The sequence below is a fragment of the Bufo gargarizans genome, chromosome 2 (genome assembly GCF_014858855.1).
Source record: "Bufo gargarizans isolate SCDJY-AF-19 chromosome 2, ASM1485885v1, whole genome shotgun sequence".
Taxonomy (NCBI): Eukaryota; Metazoa; Chordata; class Amphibia; order Anura; family Bufonidae; genus Bufo; species Bufo gargarizans.
The window spans coordinates 72,629,724-72,651,554 of NC_058081.1; the positions used below are offsets into that span (position 1 = coordinate 72,629,724).

At 43.9% G+C, this 21,831-nt stretch overlaps 1 pseudogene; it reads left to right on the plus strand.

Moving 5' to 3' along the window:
• Nucleotides 1-792: 792 nt before the first annotated feature.
• LOC122929468 lies at nt 793-20,361 on the plus strand (annotated as a pseudogene).
• Nucleotides 20,362-21,831: the final 1,470 nt, after the last annotated feature.

Consider the following 21,831-nt stretch of genomic DNA (forward strand, 5'->3'; position numbering starts at 1 on the left):
GGAGTTTAGTGCAGCTTCAGTGTATTTGAATGGAGGAGGCATCACATGGAGGTGATTTACCTGGTCACATGACTCTCCATAAGCGGCCATCTTATGGACAGTACCTCTGTGTGGAAAGATATAAAGATGTGATAAACCAAGGGGCATACTTTATGAAATATAGAAAATGGTCCAGAATTTCAACAAAGGCTATAATAGTAAGTGTCATGTAGTTATCTTACCTACACATTGGTAACAAGTAGCCAGAAAGTGACCAAACCCTTTAAGGTTAACATTTTTTTTGGCCACAAGTCAGAATGATTATGGAATATGAATGGAATATCCTCTCTCATCAGAAATACCTTAATCCTTACCTTTACCTCATTGTTGTATATTTTTCTGTGACATTTCATCCTTTGTCACTACAACTTCCATCAAAATAATAATAAAAAATGAACATTTTCAAGTCCACGAACTTCATCTAAGTATTGGTGCACAATGATACTCTAGAAAAAATGTCCAGAAGAAAAAGTATTTAAATGATACGGGCATTTTGCCAAAAACAGAACAAGCGCTGAAGCCTATGAAGTCACATCCTAATTAGTCTTGCCACCTAATAACAAACTAAGGCTGGTTCCCTGTCTCCAAAGGCCCCACAGCATCTCCATGGCCTTCTTCTATGATATGTACAGCCTTTTGATGTCTATGGTGATGAGGAGCAACCTTGTCTTCTTTGCCAGTGTGCTTTAGTCGATCTTGTTAAACAGGTTATGTGATGAAAATTATTTATCTCCTATCCACAGGCCACAAAAAACAGCAACCCGCAACTATGCAGTCAAAGTAATCTGTGTGAATATTCAATCCATAGACCCTAGCACCGGCAGTTTCTCAGGAGCATGTTTTGGACACGTGGCATGCGGACTGCTAGCTGAACCATGAAATATGGCCCCCACCACACCTTCATGCCACATGAACTATGACCCACTTACAGTATATATATGAGGTACATATACATTCTCTTCTTTATTAGTTATCTAATAAGTCTATAGGTGATGATGCCTTTATTAAGCTCTTTTTGACTTTGCTGGTATTTTATTGAGCATATGTCACCCTTAACCTATTGTCTCTTGATAATGTCCCTAATGATTGTGTATATTGAGTTGTATTGTGCGCTGCTTGAAAAAGGCTGATGCCTAGTTGAAACGTTGAAACTTTGGAGTCTATGGGTTACATTTTTGAACATACTACTTTTTACAATGCAGTTATCAGCTGTCGTATTTTGTTTTTATGCACTTGATTTGTTTGGGCCTATTGAACTGAGCCCTCCTTCTGGAATGCACTGACATATTGAGACTAATTAGCCTTTGTGTGCAGTCTACTTTTCCCTTAATAATATTCTATCCAGAGGACAATCATCCTGACAATAAGGGTCCCCAAGTCCCCTTTCTGGATGGAGCATTATAGTGCACATGTTCTAGCGGTCGAACCCCCACAATCCAATATTCATCACCTATCCTGTGTACAGGTCATTAATGATTTTCTAGGGATAACTCCTTTGATTCTGCAAAATTGTCCATCTGCATATAACACGGGGTGACACTGACATGGTCGCTATCTGGGTAGGAAAAAGGACTTAGGAATTTTAACTGACAGTAAATTTAACTGTAGAAGTAGAAGCCAGTGTCAGGTAGCTGCTGCTAAGGCCAATACGATTATTGGTAGCATCAATAAGGGCATAGATACACATGATGAGAACATAGTCCTGCCACTTTACAAATCACTGTCAGACCACACATGGAGTACTGTGTACAATTCTGGGCTCCTGTGAACAAGGCAGACATTGCAGAGCTGGGGAGGGTTCAGGAATGGGTGGACTAATGTACCCAGAAAGATTATCAATTAAAAATTAGGGTTATTCACTTTAGAAAAAAGATGACTAAATTAAGATCTAATAACTATGTATAAATATATCAGGGTCATGCTTGGACTGGCCCACCTGGGAGCCGGGGAAATCCTTGGTGGGCCCCCGAACCAGCAAGTGAGCATCCTTGCTTATAAGCTGTATGCGATAAGCTCCGCTCCCTGTAAACAGTAGGATGCATGCTGCATGTGTGATCAGTCTGGTGCCCTGCTGCTGCGAGGGGGAGGAGCCTGGCTCAGGACCTGGGGACACAACTAGCAATACAGAGGGGCATCAGGTGAGGAAGGAATCTACATGTATTGCGATTGGTTTAAAAAACTGCCTGCATGTATGTCAGTGTGTGTATGTAAGAATGCCTGCATGTATGACACTGTGTGTATGTAAGAGTGCCTGCATGTATAACAGTGTGTGTATGAAAGGGTCCCTGCATATATGACAGTGTGCATAAAAAAAATGCCTGCATGTGTAAAACTGTGTGTATGTTAGAGTACCTGGATATATGATAGTGTGTGTATGAAAGAGTGCCTACATGTGTACAAGTGTGTGTATGCAAGAGTACCTGCATGTATGACAGTGTGTGTATGAAAGGGTGCCTGCATGTATGACAGTGTGTTTGTAAAAGAGTGCCGACGTGTGTAGGAGTGTGCGTGTAAAAGAGTGCCAGCATGTGTAGAAGTGTGCATGTAAAAGAGTGCCGGCATGTGTAGAGGTGTGTGTGTAAAAGAGTGCAGGTGTGTGTAGAAGTGTGAGTGTAAAAGAGTGCCGGCGTGTGTAAAAGTGTGTGTGTAAAAGAGTGCTGGCATGTGTAGAAGTATACGTGTAAAAGAGTGCTGGCATGTGTAGAAGTGTGCGTGTAAAAGAGTAACAGCATGTGTAGAAGTGTGTGTGTAAAAGTGCTGGCATGTGTAGAAGTGTGTGTAAAAGAGTGCCGGCATGTGTAGAAGTGTGCGTGTAAAAGAGTAATGGCATGTGTAGAAGTGTGTGTGTAAAAGTGCTGGCATGTGTAGAAGTGTGTGTAAAAGAGTGCAGGCATGTGTAGAAGTGTGCGAGTAAAAGAGTAACGCATGTGTAGAAGTGTGTCTGTAAGAGTGCCGGCATGTGTACAAGTGTGACTGTAAGAGTGCCGGCATGTGTAGAAGTGTGTGTGTAAAAGAGTGCCGACGTGTGTAGAAGTGTGCCTGTAAAAGAGTGCTGGCATGTGTAGAAGTGTACATGTAAAAGAGTGCCGGTGTGTGTAGAAGTGTGAGTGTAAAAGAGTGCCGGCGTGTGTAGAAGTGTGTGTGTAAAAGAGTGCTGGTGTGTGTAGAACTGTGCGTGTAAAAGAGTGCGGGCATTTGTAGAAGTGTGCATGTAAAAGAATGCTGGCATGTGTAGAAGTGTCTGTGTAAAAGTGCTGGCATGTGTAGAAGTGTGTGTAAAAGAGTGCAGGCATGTGTAGAAGTGTGCGTGTAAAAGAGTGCCGGCATGTGTAGAAGTGTGCGTGTAAAAGAGTGCCGAAGTGTGTGTGTAAAAGAGTGCCGACTTGTGTAGAAGTGTGTGTTTAAAAGAGTGCCGCTGTGTGTAGAAGTGTGTGTGTGTGTGTAAAAGAGTGCTGGCATGTGTAGAAGTATACGTGTAAAAGAGTGCTGGCATGTGTAGAAGTGTGACTGTAAGAGTACCGGCATGTGTAGAAGTGTGTGTGTAAAAGAGTGCCGACGTGTGTAGAAGTGTGCCTGCAAAAGAGTGCTGGCATGTGTAGAAGTGTACATGTAAAAGAGTGCCGGTGTGTGTAGAAGTGTGAGTGTAAAAGAGTGCCGGCGTGTGTAGAAGTGTGTGTGTAAAAGAGTGCTGGTGTGTGTAGAACTGTGCGTGTAAAAGAGTGCGGGCATTTGTAGAAGTGTGCATGTAAAAGAATGCTGGCATGTGTAGAAGTCTGTGTGTAAAAGAGTGCCAGTGTGTGTAGAAGTGTGAGTGTAAAAGAGTGACGGCGTGTGTAGAAGTGTGAGTGTAAAAGAGTAACGGCATGTGTAGAAGTGTGTGTGTAAAAGTGCTGGCATGTGTAGAAGTGTGTGTAAAAGAGTGCAGGCATGTGTAGAAGTGTGCGTGTAAAAGAGTGCCGGCATGTGTAGAAGTGTGCGTGTAAAAGAGTGCCGACGTGTGTAGAAGTGTGTGTGTAAAAGAGTGCCGACTTGTGTAGAAGTGTGTGTTTAAAAGAGTGCCGCTGTGTGTAGAAGTGTGTGTGTGTGTAAAAGAGTGCTGGCATGTGTAGAAGTATACGTGTAAAAGAGTGCCGGCATGTGTAGAAGTGTGCATGTAAAAGAGTGCTGGCATGTTTAGAAGTGTGTGTAAAAGAGTGCAGGCATGTGTAGAAGTGTGTGTGTAAAAGAGTAACGGCATGTGTAGAAGTGTGTCTGAAGAAGTGCCGGCATGTGTAGAAGCAGGGGCGTAGCTATAGGGGGTGCAGAGGTAGCAGTCGCTACCGGGCCCAGGAGCCTGAGGGGGCCCAAAGACCCTTGTGCTGCATAAGAAGACACACAAAGCACTGAGGGAAAGGGGGCCCAAGTCTAACTCTTGCACCAGGGCCCATGAGCCTTTAGCTACGCCCCTGTGTAGAAGTGTGTCTATAAGATTTCCGGCATGTGTAGAAGTGTGTGTAAAAGAGTGCTAGCGTGTGTAGAAGTGTGTGTGTAAAAGAGTGCCGGTGTGTGTAGAAGTGTGCGTGTAAAAGAGTGACGGCATGTGTAGAAGTGTGTGTGAAAAAGAGTGCTGGCATGTGTAGAAGTATGTGTGTAAAAGAGTCCCGGCGTGTGTAGAAGTTTGTGTGTAAAAGAGTGCCGGTGTGTGTAGAAGTGTGAGTGCAAAAGAGTGCTGGCATGTGTAGAATTGTGTGTGTAAAAGAGTGCTGGCATGTGTAGAAGTATGTGTGCAAAAGAGTGCTGTCATGTGTAGAAGTGTAAGTGTAAAATAGTGCTGGCATGTGTAGAAGTATGCGTGTAAAAGAGTGCTGGCATGTGTAGAAGTGTGAGTGCAAAAGAGTGCCGGCGTGTGTAAAAGTGTGTGTGTAAAAGAGTGATTGGCATGTGTAGAAGTATACGTGTAAAAGAGTGCTGGCATGTGTAGAAGTGTGTGTGTAAAAGAGTTCCGGCATGTGTAGAAGTGTGCGTGTAAAAGAGTAACGGCATGTGTAGAAGTGTGTGTGTAAAAGTGCTGGCATGTGTAGAAGTGTGTGTAAAAGAATGCAGGCATTTGTAGAAGTGTGCGTGTAAAAGAGTAACGGCATGTGTAGAAGTGTGTCTGTAAGAGTGCCGGCATGTGTAGAAGTGTGTGTGTAAAAGAGTGCCGACGTGTGTAGAAGTGTGCGTGTAAAAGAGTGCGGGCATTTGTAGAAGTGTGCATGTAAAAAAGTGCTGGCATGTGTAGAAGTATGTGTGTAAAAGAGTGCTGTCATGTGTAGAAGTGTGTGTGTAAAAGAGTGCTGGCATGTGTAGAAGTATGCATGTAAAAGAGTGCTGGCATGTGTAGAAGTGTAAGTGTAAAAGAGTGCTGGCATGTGTAGAAGTGTGTGTGTAAAAGAGTGCTGGCATGTGTAGAAGTATGCATGTAAAAAAGTGCTGGCATGTGTAGAAGTGTGAGTGTAAAAGAGTGCCAGCATGTGTAGAAGTGTAAGTGTAAAAGAGTGCTGGCATGTGTAGAAGTGTGTGTGTAAAAGAGTGCTGGCATGTGTAGAAGTGTGTGTAAAAGAGTGCTGTCATGTGTAGAAGTGTGTGTGTAAAAGAGTGCTGGCATGTGTAGAAGTGTGTGTGTAAAAGAGTGCTGGCATGTGTAGAAGTGTGAGTGTAAAAGAGTGCTGGCATGTGTAGAAGTGTGAGTGTAAAAGAGTGCTGTCATGTGTAGAAGTGTGTGTGTAAAAGAGTGCTGGCATGTGTAGAAGTGTGAGTGTAAAAGAGTGCTGTCATGTGTAGAAGTGTTTGTGTAAAAGAGTGCCGGCATGTGTAGAAGTGTGCGTGTAAAAGAGTGCCGACGTGTGTAGAAGTGTGTGTGTAAAAGAGTGCCGACTTGTGTAGAAGTGTGTGTTTAAAAGAGTGCCGCTGTGTGTAGAACTGTGTGTGTGTGTAAAAGAGTGCTGGCATGTGTAGAAGTATACGTGTAAAAGAGTGCCGGCATGTGTAGAAGTGTGCATGTAAAAGAGTGCTGGCATGTTTAGAAGTGTGTGTAAAAGAGTGCAGGCATGTGTAGAAGTGTGTGTGTAAAAGAGTAACGGCATGTGTAGAAGTGTGTCTGAAGAAGTGCCGGCATGTGTAGAAGCAGGGGCGTAGCTATAGGGGGTGCAGAGGTAGCAGTCGCTACCGGGCCCAGGAGCCTGAGGGGGCCCAAAGACCCTTGTGCTGCATAAGAAGACACACAAAGCACTGAGGGAAAGGGGGCCCAAGTCTAACTCTTGCACCAGGGCCCATGAGCCTTTAGCTACGCCCCTGTGTAGAAGTGTGTCTATAAGATTTCCGGCATGTGTAGAAGTGTGTGTAAAAGAGTGCTAGCGTGTGTAGAAGTGTGTGTGTAAAAGAGTGCCGGTGTGTGTAGAAGTGTGCGTGTAAAAGAGTGACGGCATGTGTAGAAGTGTGTGTGAAAAAGAGTGCTGGCATGTGTAGAAGTATGTGTGTAAAAGAGTCCCGGCGTGTGTAGAAGTTTGTGTGTAAAAGAGTGCCGGTGTGTGTAGAAGTGTGAGTGCAAAAGAGTGCTGGCATGTGTAGAATTGTGTGTGTAAAAGAGTGCTGGCATGTGTAGAAGTATGTGTGCAAAAGAGTGCTGTCATGTGTAGAAGTGTAAGTGTAAAATAGTGCTGGCATGTGTAGAAGTATGCGTGTAAAAGAGTGCTGGCATGTGTAGAAGTGTGAGTGCAAAAGAGTGCCGGCGTGTGTAAAAGTGTGTGTGTAAAAGAGTGATTGGCATGTGTAGAAGTATACGTGTAAAAGAGTGCTGGCATGTGTAGAAGTGTGTGTGTAAAAGAGTTCCGGCATGTGTAGAAGTGTGCGTGTAAAAGAGTAACGGCATGTGTAGAAGTGTGTGTGTAAAAGTGCTGGCATGTGTAGAAGTGTGTGTAAAAGAATGCAGGCATTTGTAGAAGTGTGCGTGTAAAAGAGTAACGGCATGTGTAGAAGTGTGTCTGTAAGAGTGCCGGCATGTGTAGAAGTGTGTGTGTAAAAGAGTGCCGACGTGTGTAGAAGTGTGCGTGTAAAAGAGTGCGGGCATTTGTAGAAGTGTGCATGTAAAAAAGTGCTGGCATGTGTAGAAGTATGTGTGTAAAAGAGTGCTGTCATGTGTAGAAGTGTGTGTGTAAAAGAGTGCTGGCATGTGTAGAAGTATGCATGTAAAAGAGTGCTGGCATGTGTAGAAGTGTAAGTGTAAAAGAGTGCTGGCATGTGTAGAAGTGTGTGTGTAAAAGAGTGCTGGCATGTGTAGAAGTATGCATGTAAAAAAGTGCTGGCATGTGTAGAAGTGTGAGTGTAAAAGAGTGCCAGCATGTGTAGAAGTGTAAGTGTAAAAGAGTGCTGGCATGTGTAGAAGTGTGTGTGTAAAAGAGTGCTGGCATGTGTAGAAGTGTGTGTAAAAGAGTGCTGTCATGTGTAGAAGTGTGTGTGTAAAAGAGTGCTGGCATGTGTAGAAGTGTGTGTGTAAAAGAGTGCTGGCATGTGTAGAAGTGTGAGTGTAAAAGAGTGCTGGCATGTGTAGAAGTGTGAGTGTAAAAGAGTGCTGTCATGTGTAGAAGTGTGTGTGTAAAAGAGTGCTGGCATGTGTAGAAGTGTGAGTGTAAAAGAGTGCTGTCATGTGTAGAAGTGTTTGTGTAAAAGAGTGCTGGCATGTGTAGAAGTATGCATGTAAAAGAGTGCCGGTGTGTGTAGAAGTGTGTTTGTAAAAGAGTGTTGGCATGTGTAGAAGTCTAAGTGTAAAAGAGTGCCGGCATATGTCGAAGTATGCGTGTAAAAGAGTGCTGGCATGTGTAGAAGTGTGAGTGCAAAAGAGTGCCGGCGTGTGTAAAAGAGTGCTGGCATGTGTAGAAGTATACGTGTAAAAGAGTGCTGGCATGTGTAGAAGTGTGTGTGTAAAAGAGTTCCGGCATGTGTAGAAGTGTGCGTGTAAAAGAGTAACGGCATGTGTAGAAGTGTGTGTGTAAAAGTGCTGGCATGTGTAGAAGTGTGTGTAAAAGAATGCAGGCATTTGTAGAAGTGTGCATGTAAAAGAGTAACGGCATGTGTAGAAGTGTGTCTGTAAGAGTGCCGGCATGTGTAGAAGTGTGTCTGTAAGAGTGCCGGCATGTGTAGAAGTGTGTGTGTAAAAGAGTGCTGACGTGTGTAGAAGTGTGTGTGTAAAAGAGTGCTGGCATGTGTAGAAGTATGCATGTAAAAGAGTGCTGGCATGTGTAGAAGTGTAAGTGTAAAAGAGTGCTGTCATGTGTAGAAGTGTGTGTGTAAAAAAGTGCTGGCATGTGTAGAAGTATGTGTGTAAAAGAGTGCTGTCATGTGTAGAAGTGTGTGTGTAAAAGAGTGCTGGCATGTGTAGAAGTATGCATGTAAAAGAGTGCTGGCATGTGTAGAAGTGTAAGTGTAAAAGAGTGCTGGCATGTGTAGAAGTGTGTGTGTAAAAGAGTGCTGGCATGTGTAGAAGTATGCATGTAAAAAAGTGCTGGCATGTGTAGAAGTGTGAGTGTAAAAGAGTGCCAGCATGTGTAGAAGTGTAAGTGTAAAAGAGTGCTGGCATGTGTAGAAGTGTGTGTGTAAAAGAGTGCTGGCATGTGTAGAAGTGTGTGTAAAAGAGTGCTGTCATGTGTAGAAGTGTGTGTGTAAAAGAGTGCTGGCATGTGTAGAAGTGTGTGTGTAAAAGAGTGCTGGCATGTGTAGAAGTGTGAGTGTAAAAGAGTGCTGGCATGTGTAGAAGTGTGAGTGTAAAAGAGTGCTGTCATGTGTAGAAGTGTGTGTGTAAAAGAGTGCTGGCATGTGTAGAAGTGTGAGTGTAAAAGAGTGCTGTCATGTGTAGAAGTGTTTGTGTAAAAGAGTGCTGGCATGTGTAGAAGTATGCATGTAAAAGAGTGCCGGTGTGTGTAGAAGTGTGTTTGTAAAAGAGTGTTGGCATGTGTAGAAGTGTAAGTGTAAAAGAGTGCCGGCATATGTAGAAGTATGCGTGTAAAAGAGTGCTGGCATGTGTAGAAGTGTGAGTGCAAAAGAGTGCCGGCGTGTGTAAAAGAGTGCTGGCATGTGTAGAAGTATACGTGTAAAAGAGTGCTGGCATGTGTAGAAGTGTGTGTGTAAAAGAGTTCCGGCATGTGTAGAAGTGTGCGTGTAAAAGAGTAACGGCATGTGTAGAAGTGTGTGTGTAAAAGTGCTGGCATGTGTAGAAGTGTGTGTAAAAGAATGCAGGCATTTGTAGAAGTGTGCGTGTAAAAGAGTAACGGCATGTGAAGAAGTGTGTCTGTAAGAGTGCCGGCATGTGTAGAAGTGTGTCTGTAAGAGTGCCGGCATGTGTAGAAGTGTGTGTGTAAAAGAGTGCTGACGTGTGTAGAAGTGTGTGTGTAAAAGAGTGCTGGCATGTGTAGAAGTATGCATGTAAAAGAGTGCTGGCATGTGTAGAAGTGTAAGTGTAAAAGAGTGCTGGCATGTGTAGAAGTGTGTGTGTAAAAAAGTGCTGGCATGTGTAGAAGTATGTGTGTAAAAGAGTGCTGTCATGTGTAGAAGTGTGTGTGTAAAAGAGTGCTGGCATGTGTAGAAGTATGCATGTAAAAGAGTGCTGGCATGTGTAGAAGTGTAAGTGTAAAAGAGTGCTGGCATGTGTAGAAGTGTGTGTGTAAAAGAGTGCTGGCATGTGTAGAAGTATGCATGTAAAAAAGTGCTGGCATGTGTAGAAGTGTGAGTGTAAAAGAGTGCCAGCATGTGTAGAAGTGTAAGTGTAAAAGAGTGCTGGCATGTGTAGAAGTGTGTGTGTAAAAGAGTGCCGGAAAAGAGTGCCGGCATGTGTAGAAGTATGTGTGTAAAAGAGTGCCAGCATGTGTAGAAGTGTAAGTGTAAAAGAGTGCCGGCATGTGTAGAAGTGTGTCTGTAAGAGTGCCGGCATGTGTAGAAGTGTGTCTGTAAGAGTGCCGGCATGTGTAGAAGTGTGTGTGTAAAAGAGTGCTGACGTGTGTAGAAGTGTGTGTGTAAAAGAGTGCTGGCATGTGTAGAAGTATGCATGTAAAAGAGTGCTGGCATGTGTAGAAGTGTAAGTGTAAAAGAGTGCTGGCATGTGTAGAAGTGTGTGTGTAAAAAAGTGCTGGCATGTGTAGAAGTATGTGTGTAAAAGAGTGCTGTCATGTGTAGAAGTGTGTGTGTAAAAGAGTGCTGGCATGTGTAGAAGTATGCATGTAAAGAGTGCTGGCATGTGTAGAAGTGTAAGTGTAAAAGAGTGCTGGCATGTGTAGAAGTGTGTGTGTAAAAGAGTGCTGGCATGTGTAGAAGTATGCATGTAAAAAAGTGCTGGCATGTGTAGAAGTGTGAGTGTAAAAGAGTGCCAGCATGTGTAGAAGTGTAAGTGTAAAAGAGTGCTGGCATGTGTAGAAGTGTGTGTGTAAAAGAGTGCCGGAAAAGAGTGCCGGCATGTGTAGAAGTATGTGTGTAAAAGAGTGCCAGCATGTGTAGAAGTGTAAGTGTAAAAGAGTGCCGGCATGTGTAGAAGTATGCGTGTAAAAGAGTGCCGGCATGTGTAGAAGTATGCATGTAAAAAAGTGCTGGCATGTGTAGAAGTGTGAGTGTAAAAGAGTGCCAGCATGTGTAGAAGTGTAAGTGTAAAAGAGTGCTGGCATGTGTAGAAGTGTGTGTGTAAAAGAGTGCTGGCATGTGTAGAAGTGTGTGTAAAAGAGTGCCAGCATGTGTAGAAGTGTAAGTGTAAAAGAGTGCCGGAAAAGAGTGCCGGTATGTGTAGAAGTGTGCGTGTAAAAGAGTGCCGGAAAAGAGTGCCGGCATGTGTAGAAGTATGTGTGTAAAAGAGTGCCAGCATGTGTAGAAGTGTAAGTGTAAAAGAGTGCCGGCATGTGTAGAAGTGTGTGTGTAAAAGAGTGCTGACGTGTGTAGAAGTGTGTGTGTAAAAGAGTGCTGGCATGTGTAGAAGTATGCATGTAAAAGAGTGCTGGCATGTGTAGAAGTGTAAGTGTAAAAGAGTGCTGGCATGTGTAGAAGTGTGTGTGTAAAAAAGTGCTGGCATGTGTAGAAGTATGTGTGTAAAAGAGTGCTGTCATGTGTAGAAGTGTGTGTGTAAAAGAGTGCTGGCATGTGTAGAAGTATGCATGTAAAAGAGTGCTGGCATGTGTAGAAGTGTAAGTGTAAAAGAGTGCTGGCATGTGTAGAAGTGTGTGTGTAAAAGAGTGCTGGCATGTGTAGAAGTATGCATGTAAAAAAGTGCTGGCATGTGTAGAAGTGTGAGTGTAAAAGAGTGCCAGCATGTGTAGAAGTGTAAGTGTAAAAGAGTGCTGGCATGTGTAGAAGTGTGTGTGTAAAAGAGTGCCGGAAAAGAGTGTCGGCATGTGTAGAAGTATGTGTGTAAAAGAGTGCCAGCATGTGTAGAAGTGTAAGTGTAAAAGAGTGCCGGCATGTGTAGAAGTATGCGTGTAAAAGAGTGCCGGCATGTGTAGAAGTATGCATGTAAAAAAGTGCTGGCATGTGTAGAAGTGTGAGTGTAAAAGAGTGCCAGCATGTGTAGAAGTGTAAGTGTAAAAGAGTGCTGGCATGTGTAGAAGTGTGTGTGTAAAAGAGTGCTGGCATGTGTAGAAGTGTGTGTAAAAGAGTGCCAGCATGTGTAGAAGTGTAAGTGTAAAAGAGTGCCGGAAAAGAGTGCCGGTATGTGTAGAAGTGTGCGTGTAAAAGAGTGCCGGAAAAGAGTGCCGGCATGTGTAGAAGTATGTGTGTAAAAGAGTGCCAGCATGTGTAGAAGTGTAAGTGTAAAAGAGTGCCGGCATGTGTAGAAGTGTGTGTGTAAAAGAGTGCTGACGTGTGTAGAAGTGTGTGTGTAAAAGAGTGCTGGCATGTGTAGAAGTATGCATGTAAAAGAGTGCTGGCATGTGTAGAAGTGTAAGTGTAAAAGAGTGCTGGCATGTGTAGAAGTGTGTGTGTAAAAAAGTGCTGGCATGTGTAGAAGTATGTGTGTAAAAGAGTGCTGTCATGTGTAGAAGTGTGTGTGTAAAAGAGTGCTGGCATGTGTAGAAGTATGCATGTAAAAGAGTGCTGGCATGTGTAGAAGTGTAAGTGTAAAAGAGTGCTGGCATGTGTAGAAGTGTGTGTGTAAAAGAGTGCTGGCATGTGTAGAAGTATGCATGTAAAAAAGTGCTGGCATGTGTAGAAGTGTGAGTGTAAAAGAGTGCCAGCATGTGTAGAAGTGTGTGTGTAAAAGAGTGCTGGCATGTGTAGAAGTATGCATGTAAAAAAGTGCTGGCATGTGTAGAAGTGTGAGTGTAAAAGAGTGCCAGCATGTGTAGAAGTGTAAGTGTAAAAGAGTGCTGGCATGTGTAGAAGTGTGTGTGTAAAAGAGTGCCGGAAAAGAGTGCCGGCATGTGTAGAAGTATGTGTGTAAAAGAGTGCCAGCATGTGTAGAAGTGTAAGTGTAAAAGAGTGCCGGCATGTGTAGAAGTATGCGTGTAAAAGAGTGCCGGCATGTGTAGAAGTATGCATGTAAAAAAGTGCTGGCATGTGTAGAAGTGTGAGTGTAAAAGAGTGCCAGCATGTGTAGAAGTGTAAGTGTAAAAGAGTGATGGCATGTGTAGAAGTGTGTGTGTAAAAGAGTGCTGGCATGTGTAGAAGTGTGTGTAAAAGAGTGCCAGCATGTGTAGAAGTGTAAGTGTAAAAGAGTGCCGGAAAAGAGTGCCGGCATGTGTAGAAGTATGTGTGTAAAAGAGTGCCAGCATGTGTAGAAGTGTAAGTGTAAAAGAGTGCCGGCATGTGTAGAAGTATGCGTGTAAAAGAGTGCCGGCATGTGTAGAAGTATGTGTGTAAAAGAGTGCCAGCATGTGTAGAAGTGTAAGTGTAAAAGAGTGCCAGCATGTGTAGAAGTGTAAGTGTAAAAGAGTGCCGGCATGTGTAGAAGTATGTGTGTAAAAGAGTGCCAGCATGTGTAGAAGTGTAAGTGTAAAAGAGTGCCAGCATGTGTAGAAGTGTAAGTGTAAAAGAGTGTTGGCATGTGTAGAAGTTTGTGTGTAGCAGAGTTCTGTTGCTGTATCTATGCACAGAGCTTGGTATTGTTATGGTATCTAAGTACAGAGCTTGGTATTGTTATGGTATCTAAGTACTGAGCTTGAAGGGGGTGCCTAAGTTCAAATTTTTGAGGCCAAACTACAGGGATGCTGTTAAAAAAAAATGAAAAAAAATAAAAATAAAAAAAATTAATCTCACCATCCTAATCACTATTTGATACAGCACCAAAACTCTGTTCTCTCCGCCAGGCGGCTGCCACGGAAAACTACCTGTGTACCGTACTTGACCGCTGTAACTGATCAGTGACCTCAGTGGTGTACAGCACCAAGGCCAGCGATTAGCTGCACTATTACACTACAGCTTCCTATATGAAGGATTATTTTAAAGGATGTTAATGCAAATCGGAAAACCCCCTTAAGGCCGGGTTCACACATAAGCGTACCCGATAAGCGCTGTTTACAAGCGTGCTTATCAGGTGTTTACATGCGTGCGAGGAAACAAGCAAACGCCCATTGTCGCGCGTTCCCGACAATGCACCCCAAAGAAGCTCCTGTACTTCTTGGGGCGTAGGGCGTTTGGTGAGAACCATGCCCATAGGGAAGCATTGGTTTTTGCCTGTTGAGCGTTTTACAGCCTGTAGGAACGCGATGTAAATTGCTCAGGTGTGAACCAGGCCTAAGTGTCAATATTTGCATGAAACTGTAGGGTGGGCCGCTAGAGTCACTTCTACTGGTGGGCCCTTGGCACCCCAGTCCGACACTGTCAGGGGTCAGTACAGAGATCTATCCCATCATCTATTTATCCCCAGGACTGTGACTGTGACGAGGGGACATCCTCTGCGTCTGGAGGAAAGAAGGTTTGTACACAAACATAGAAGAGGATTCTTTACGGTAAGAGCAGTGAGACTATGGAACTCTCTACCTGAGGAGGTGGTGATGGTGAGCACAATAAAGGAATTCAAGAGGGGCCTGGATGTATTTCTGGAGTGTAATAATATTACAGGCTATAGTTAGTAGATTTCTGGAGATGGGTTGTTGATCCAGGGAGTTATTCTGATTGGAGTTGGGAAGAAATGTTATCACTGTAAGGCTACTTTCACACTAGCATTCGGGGCTCCGCTTGTGAGTTCCGTTTGAAGGCTCTCACAAGCGGCCCCGAACGGATCCGTCCAGCCCTAATGCATTCTGAGTGGATGCGGATCCGCTCAAAATGCATCAGTCTGGCACCGTTTGTCCTCCGCTCAGCTCAGCAGGCGGACACCCGAACGCTGCCTGCAGCGTTCGGGTGTCCGCCTGGCCGTGCGGAGGCAAACGGATCCGTCCAGACTCACAATGTAAGTCAATGGGGACGGATCCGTTTGAAGTTGACACAATATGGCTAAATTTTCAAACGGATCCGTCCCCCATTGACTTTCAATGTAAAGTCAAAACGGATCCGTTTGCATTATCATGAACAAAAAAAACAAAAAAAAACAAAAAAAAACTAAATTTTGGTTTTTGTTCATGGTAATGCAAACGGATCCGTTCTGAACGGATCTAAGCGTTTGCATTATAGGTGCGGATCCGTCTGTGCAGATACCAGACGGATCCGCACCTAAACGCAGGTGTGAAAGTAGCCTTAAATGTTTTTTTTTTTTTGCCTTCCTCTGGATCAACTTTGCAGGATAACAGGCCGAACTGGATGGATGTCCTGTATGTCTTTTTTCAGCCTCACAAACTGTTAGTGTCAGGAATTAGGACGCCTTATTCCTAGTGATTATGATTGCTGTGATAATATATGTTTTATGGGTATATGTCATAGTATAACATAGTCCAGTGTGATTCCCATTCATATAGAGTATGTATTTATGTTTTTGTATTGGTAGGTCAGCAGCCATTGATGAATTGGTTGAAGGCTGCATATAGTGCATAGATGTCTGCCTCATACCTGTGAAGACAGCGAACTGCTCTCCAGGGGGTTAGTTAGTACAGAGATGCTAACCAGTATGGGCCCTTTTGCTGATCACATTCAGGACAGGGGACAGCAGACTCTCCGGTGCCGTGTGTCAGCATGGGGGCTTCATATCAGACAATGAACAATAAGTTGTAATCAGGGCCATTTCTAGGTGAAATGGGGCCCTGGTGCAAAAAACAATAAGCCCCCCCCCCCATTACACTTGATGACTTTTACAGAAGAAACTGTATATTGTGGGGCACAGTGTATACTATATGTGTATAACATAAACATATTTCATATGAAAACTTACAATTACTTGGCTTGACCCTTGGGGATCTCGGACACCACTTCAACACTTTGGTTGGGGGGCTCGGCGGAGCTGATGTTGTGTCCTATCCAAATGAGAAAGATTTCATAATAAGGATTTGGAGAAGGGGCAGAGGGATATCAGAGCAGGGAGAGGCTGGTGCTGCTACTAGGGGACTCATACCATGGGGGAGTACTAAAGCCCACCATAATGCCCCCCCAGTAGAAATAATTTTCCTTATAATGTGACAGTGCAAAAAATACCGCCTTGTAATGCCCCCAGTTGAGCTAATGTCCCCATAGTGCCCCCATAATGTGCCAGTATAAAATACCCCTATATAGTGCCCCCCATAATGTAGCAGTATAAAATGCCCCATATATAGTGCCCCAGTAGATGCCCTCAGTGTCCCCCATAATTTGTAAGTATAAAATACCCCTTCTCAGTGCCCCCGTAGATGACCCCATAGTACTCCTCTCCCCTCTTCCCCATAGTACCCACCATAATGTGTCCCAGTATAAAATGCCCCTATACAGAGTCCCCATATAAAATAATTGTGGTCTCAGTAGATGCTCCTATAGTGCCCACCAATAATGTGCCAGTAGGAAGTGCCCCCAATAATGTGCCAGCAATAAGTGCCCCCAATAATGTGCCAGCAATAAGTGCCCCCAATAATGTGCCAGTAAAATGTGCCCTCATAGATTCCCCCCAATCATGTGCCAGTAATAAGAGCCCCCACCATCATGTGCCAGTAGCCAGAGGACCCCCATATCATGTGCCAGTAGCCAGAGGACCCCCCTATCATGTGCCAGTAGCCAGAGCCCCCCTATCATGTGCCAGTAGCCAGAGCTCCCCCATCATGTGCCAGTAGCCCCCTATCATGTGCCAGTAGCCAGAGCCCCCCCTATATCATGTGCCAGTAGCCAGAGCCCCCCTATCATGTGCCAGTAGCCAGAGGACCCCCCTATCATGTGCCAGTAGCCAGAGCCCCCCTATCATGTGCCAGTAGCCAGAGCTCCCCCATCATGTGCCAGTAGCCCCCTATCATGTGCCAGTAGCCAGAGCCCCCCTATATCATGTGCCAGTAGCCAGAGCCCCCCTATATCATGTGCCAGTAGCCAGAGCCCCCCTATATCATGTGCCAGTAGTCAGAGCCCCCCTATATCATGTGCCAGTAGCCAGAGCCCCCTATCATGTGCCAGTAGCCAGAGCCCCCCCTATCATGTGCCAGTAGCCTGAGCCCCGCTCCCATCAACATGTGCCAGTAGCCAGAGCCCCCCCTATCATGAGCCAGTAGCCATAGGCCCCCCCTATCATATGCCAGTAGCCTGAGCCCCCCATCAACATGTGCCAGTAGCCAGACCCCCCTATCATGTGCCAGTAGCCATAGGCCCCCCTATAATGTGCCAGTAGCCTGAGCCCCCCATCAACATGTGCCAGTAGCCAGAGCCCCCCATCATGTGCCAGTAGCCACCAGTATTGTACACAAAAAAAAACACTTCACTCCATGTCAGTGATGTGATGCAGGCCTCTTCCGGCCTGTGGCCCGCGCTGTACGGCTCAGGCGGCGCAATGACGTAATTGCGCCGCCTGTGCCGGCCTCTGATAGGCTGCCGGCCTAGTGCCTGCAGCCTATCAGAGGAAGGGGAAGGGACACACCTCTCCCTTCCCTGCCCTGCTGCACAGCCATCTGTATCGCTGTCCTGAGGACGGCGATACAGATGACTGGAGATGAGCAATGGAAGCGCTCATCTCCGTGTGACTGTCCTGCCGCCGCTGCCCCAACGAAAATATAGTTAGTTGCGGGCCGGAGCGGGGGGGTCCTAAGGACTCGGGGGCAATTGCCCCCCTTGCCAAGATGGACGCACCGGCCCTAGTTGTAATCCTTCATAACTTGTTCAGGATGGGGCTCACGTCTCTAAAACCCAGCTCATCATATCTGTTATGATGGGGGCATCGCATGGACACCAGACATAGCATATCAACTCGCCTTCATCTTCTTAAAATAAGGATCTCATCTTCTGAGCATCCTGGACGTGTCTTGTTTGATATGCTAGGACTCGGAACGATGAGATATGAATTATGAAGAAGGTCTGAGGTCTGTAGTTTCCCAGTTGCCCTGGTGAAAAAATCTTTTTGATATTTTCATACCTGTTCACTAGATAGTCAGGGGGCCGGCTGCATAGGTAATGAAGCTCGGCCAGAGGGGCTGAGTCAGAGGTGGGCGGTATAATCCCCCTCAGGTCTGCCCCTGAAGGAAAGGCATAAACATGCAATCCCTGGATATTTGGGTGTCACAAAGTAGGAGATCCAATCGAATTGGTTTGTGCACCAGTATTCTGCCCAAATCTCCTGGGAGGAAAGGACTTTTACTACACAACTGCTAAGTATTAGAGCTTTCTTAGTTTTTTTCCTGTTTATTTTACCATTGTTTGCCATTTATGTATGTCTCTTGTTAATAATTTTTTGTAACCAAGTGCTGTCTATTAGAGTTTGGAAGTTCGAATCTTTTAAATGAATCGGTTCGTTTGAATCAGTCTGCACCAGACAGCTCCTAATAGGGAGGTGACTAACGGTTCTTTTAACTCAAAGAAACCAATGAGTCTACTAACTAAGTAGGATCATTCGATTCTTTTAACCTGTGACTCATTCGATTCTTAGACTCCCTGTACTGTGTGTGACTCCGTGCTTGTGCTTCAGCTCTGATTGGTTATTTGGTTGCAGGACGGGAGGGTCTGGCTTCCACTCTAGGATCATATTATACTCCCTGCTGCCAGAGTCTCTGCTATTGCTATGCTATCTGAGCTGTTTCAAACAGATCAGCTCACTCAGGTGAACCAACTCTTCCAGTTCAGTGAAAGGGATCGATTCAAAAGAACGATTCGTTCACGAATCGGACATCACTACTGTCTATTTTTAATACATTAAACCTAAAAGTTTGATGGTTTGTCTTGTAACCTTAAGAACCTGTTAGCTCCTTGAAGAGTGTGTGTGCAGTCTGAGGCTGTATGTTGTTTTCCGTGAGTCTTACTACCGTGTGTCTGCTTGCGAGTGGAACACTCAAGGGTGTCCTGTCGACCTTATAACTGACGGGTGGTGGCAGTGAAAGTTTCGTGTTAGTGCGTGGGTGTGCTTGCAAGCTTCAGGTGGCGATTTATGCTCAAGTTACGGCTCGGCGCAGAGCGTAACAGCGTGTGAGGACGTGAGGTGAATCGGCCTGAAGGGCTTGGGCAACCCTTGTCACGTGACGCGGTGGGCTGGTCTGGTCCCCGGTACGTGACAGTAAGTTTTTTGTGTTGTTTTGTCAGTAAAATGTAATAATTTTCACACTTCACTATGTTTATGCGTACAGTATGATGGTATATTTTTATGGTTTTCATTTTTATTTCGTACTTACAATATTTGTTTTCTTATTTTACAGTTTGTTCCTGTGAAGAAAATATGCACTACTCATTTAAATATCTGTTCATTGCATCCAACCTATTTGGGTTCATTTACATCTTTCAATTATATCAACTACAATCTCCCGATTCTAAAACAAGCTATGTTACCAACGTTGTTACCGGCTCCTTCTTAGCATTAGAGGATAACAAAACCTTCATCATCTCTCCTTATTATGATCCCAGAGGAGACAGCTTAATAAGAATACTTGCCATAGTCCATAAAACAGTGAAGAACCTCTACTGCTTGTTCCATTGTAAGCAAAATGGTTATGTAAATGTTAAAGCAAAAATTGATATTGTTAAGGATCACTTTGGATTTCCATATGAAACCGCTCATCTCTTATGTGGAAACCCATCTGAATGTGATTATGTCTACATGTCTGTCCATACAAACAGCTCAAAAGACGTAAGGCAAATTCCAACGTTTAGAATTCAAAAAGATCCTATAAGGGAATTTTCTGCCAATTTTAGTGTTTGTATCTCTGCCTTTTATGGACAGTATAATAATGTTTTGCAGACGATTCAGGCTATTGAAATGTATAAATTACTAGGAGCTTCTAAAATTATCATCTACAACAACAGCTGCCATGACAATGTAGACAAAGTTTTAAGACATTACATCCAAGAAGGTGATGTAGATGTAATACCCTGGCCAATAGACACCTATCTGAGAACTTCGAAAAAATGGAAATATGTTGAAGGACTTGACAGTGATATTGGCTACTATGGACAAATTGCCTCTTTAAATGACTGCATATACAGAAATATGTATAAAAGCAATTTTATTCTCTTAAATGACATTGATGAGATTATTCTTCCGGTAAAATATTGGGATTGGTCATCTTTAATGGAGAGTCTCCAGAAAAACCACCCCGAAGCAAGCGTCTTTCGTTTTGAAAATCATGCTTTTCCATCATCGGTCGAAGCAACTGGATCCAATCGATGGAATCATGTTCCTGGGATTAATATTCTTCAATATCCATATAGAGAACCTAGTGATAGATATTCCATCAAACCACGAAAAATGATTATAAATCCACGGAAAGTTATTCAGACATCAGTCCACCACATTTTAAAGGCTGAAGGATATTCTACAGACGTTTCGAGTCAAGATGCCATTCTATTTCACTGTAAGCATAAAAGAAACAAGAAGATTCCAGATAAGGACTTGATCAAGGATGACATCGTTTTGAAATACAGTACATACTTAGAGCCTAATGTTGATAAGGTTGTTCAGAAACTTTTCCCACAGCCGTAGCTCAGATGCACAGGCTCGGGCGAACAGCATGACAAAGCACTAGGGTTGTTTCACTGGCTGCTCTCACCATTTACAAACTGGGCTTTATTGATGGCAAAAGAATTGCATGTATTGTCCCACCAGCCATTATATAACCAGTTTCATGTTTTGACCTGTAGCCCCAAAAACTTTTTCTGGCCAAGTCAGAAAGAAGGATGCGTTAATTATTCTACATGTCCCTTTTTTTCATTCTCAAAATTGCAACTACTTTATGTAAAGTGGGTTGTATTAAAAGTTTAATAGTCCTTCAAAAATCAAAACTAAACTTGTTAGATACAGAGAATTTACAGCAATTGTGTTTATAGCTTATTGTACTATTATTCTTCACATTCCTCAAATTTGTGTGTCTTTTGCTGAAAGCTAAAGGGGTGCTTTCTTCATTTCTAAGAAATGCCCACGCATAAAAAAGATAAACTTTTTAAATAATATTCCTTTAGTAAGAGGAGTCATTTATAATCTCATTTACCATAGTTGCACGCCAGTTATTTGATGTAGAAAAGTTGTGAATTTTGTCGAAGGTGCCGATTTTTTACTTTTTTAGCTTTTTTTCTGACATTATTGCCACTTTTTCAAAAAGTGCATGAGTTGATGGGAGTTCCTTGATCTGACTCATTTAAGGCTACTTTCACACTGGCGTTTTGGTTTCCGTTTGTGAGATCCGTTCAGGGCTCTCACAAGCGGTCCAAAATGTATCAGTTTTGCCCTAATGCATTCTGAATGGAAAAGGATCCGCTCAGAATGCATCAGTTTGCCTCCGTTCTGTCTCCATTCCGCTCTGGAGGTGGACACCAAAACGCTGCCTGACACACAATGTAAGTCAATAGGGACGGATCCGTTTTCTATGACACAATCTGGCACAATAGAAAACGGATCCGTCCTCCATTGACTTTCAATTGTGTTCAAGACGGATCCGTCTTGGCTATGCTAAAAATAATACAAACGGATCCGTTGTGAACGGATGCAGACGGTTGTATTATATGAACGGATTCGTCTGTGCAGATCAATGACGGATCTGCACCAAACGCGAGTGTGAATATAGCCTAACATGTACACCAGAAAATTGGCACATATACCAGAAATATACTCCACTTCCTGGCTGGATTTGATTTAATTTCTGGTGCAAAGACAGCAGATGATGCAACAAATTTATTAGAGGAGTACACTTATTAATAAATGAGTCGAATCTTGCTCTGGCAAAGTTTTATACTGACTAATGCGTGAAACGCTGGTCTTAGTAAATAACCTCCAATATTTCTAAATATCACTTTTTTGTAAACTTTCCTTTTTTGCATTAGTCTGGGTTTTTATGGTGCTATATCCTGAGTAAAATCATCTGCACTCCCAATCAATAACGACGTACTGTATGCTGGGTATGTAATATGAGTGTCTGGTCTGCACTTAGGGAGGGAAAGAATGCAAATGAGCTCTTAACAAGCTCTGCCTCTAATGCCACCAGATGTAAGGCAGCTATCCTATAACTCAATGTTCAGCTCTTAAAATAAGTCTGGATACAAGACTTGGATATTAAATAAGCCAGCACCTCATCTGCAGACAGCTGTTTCGGGGTGATTGCCCCTCATCAGTGCATAGCAGAGAGTACTGGCTTAACTGGGAGAGAGGTCTGTGTCCACGTCAGGGGGGAACTACTCTCCTTAGGGAGAGAGCACCTTAATCAGTGTGAGGAGACTTATATGCCATATATGCTGCTCTGGAATTTTGGGAGGGAAGGGATGCAAAATGAGCTGACGTGGACACAGGCCTCTCACCCAGTT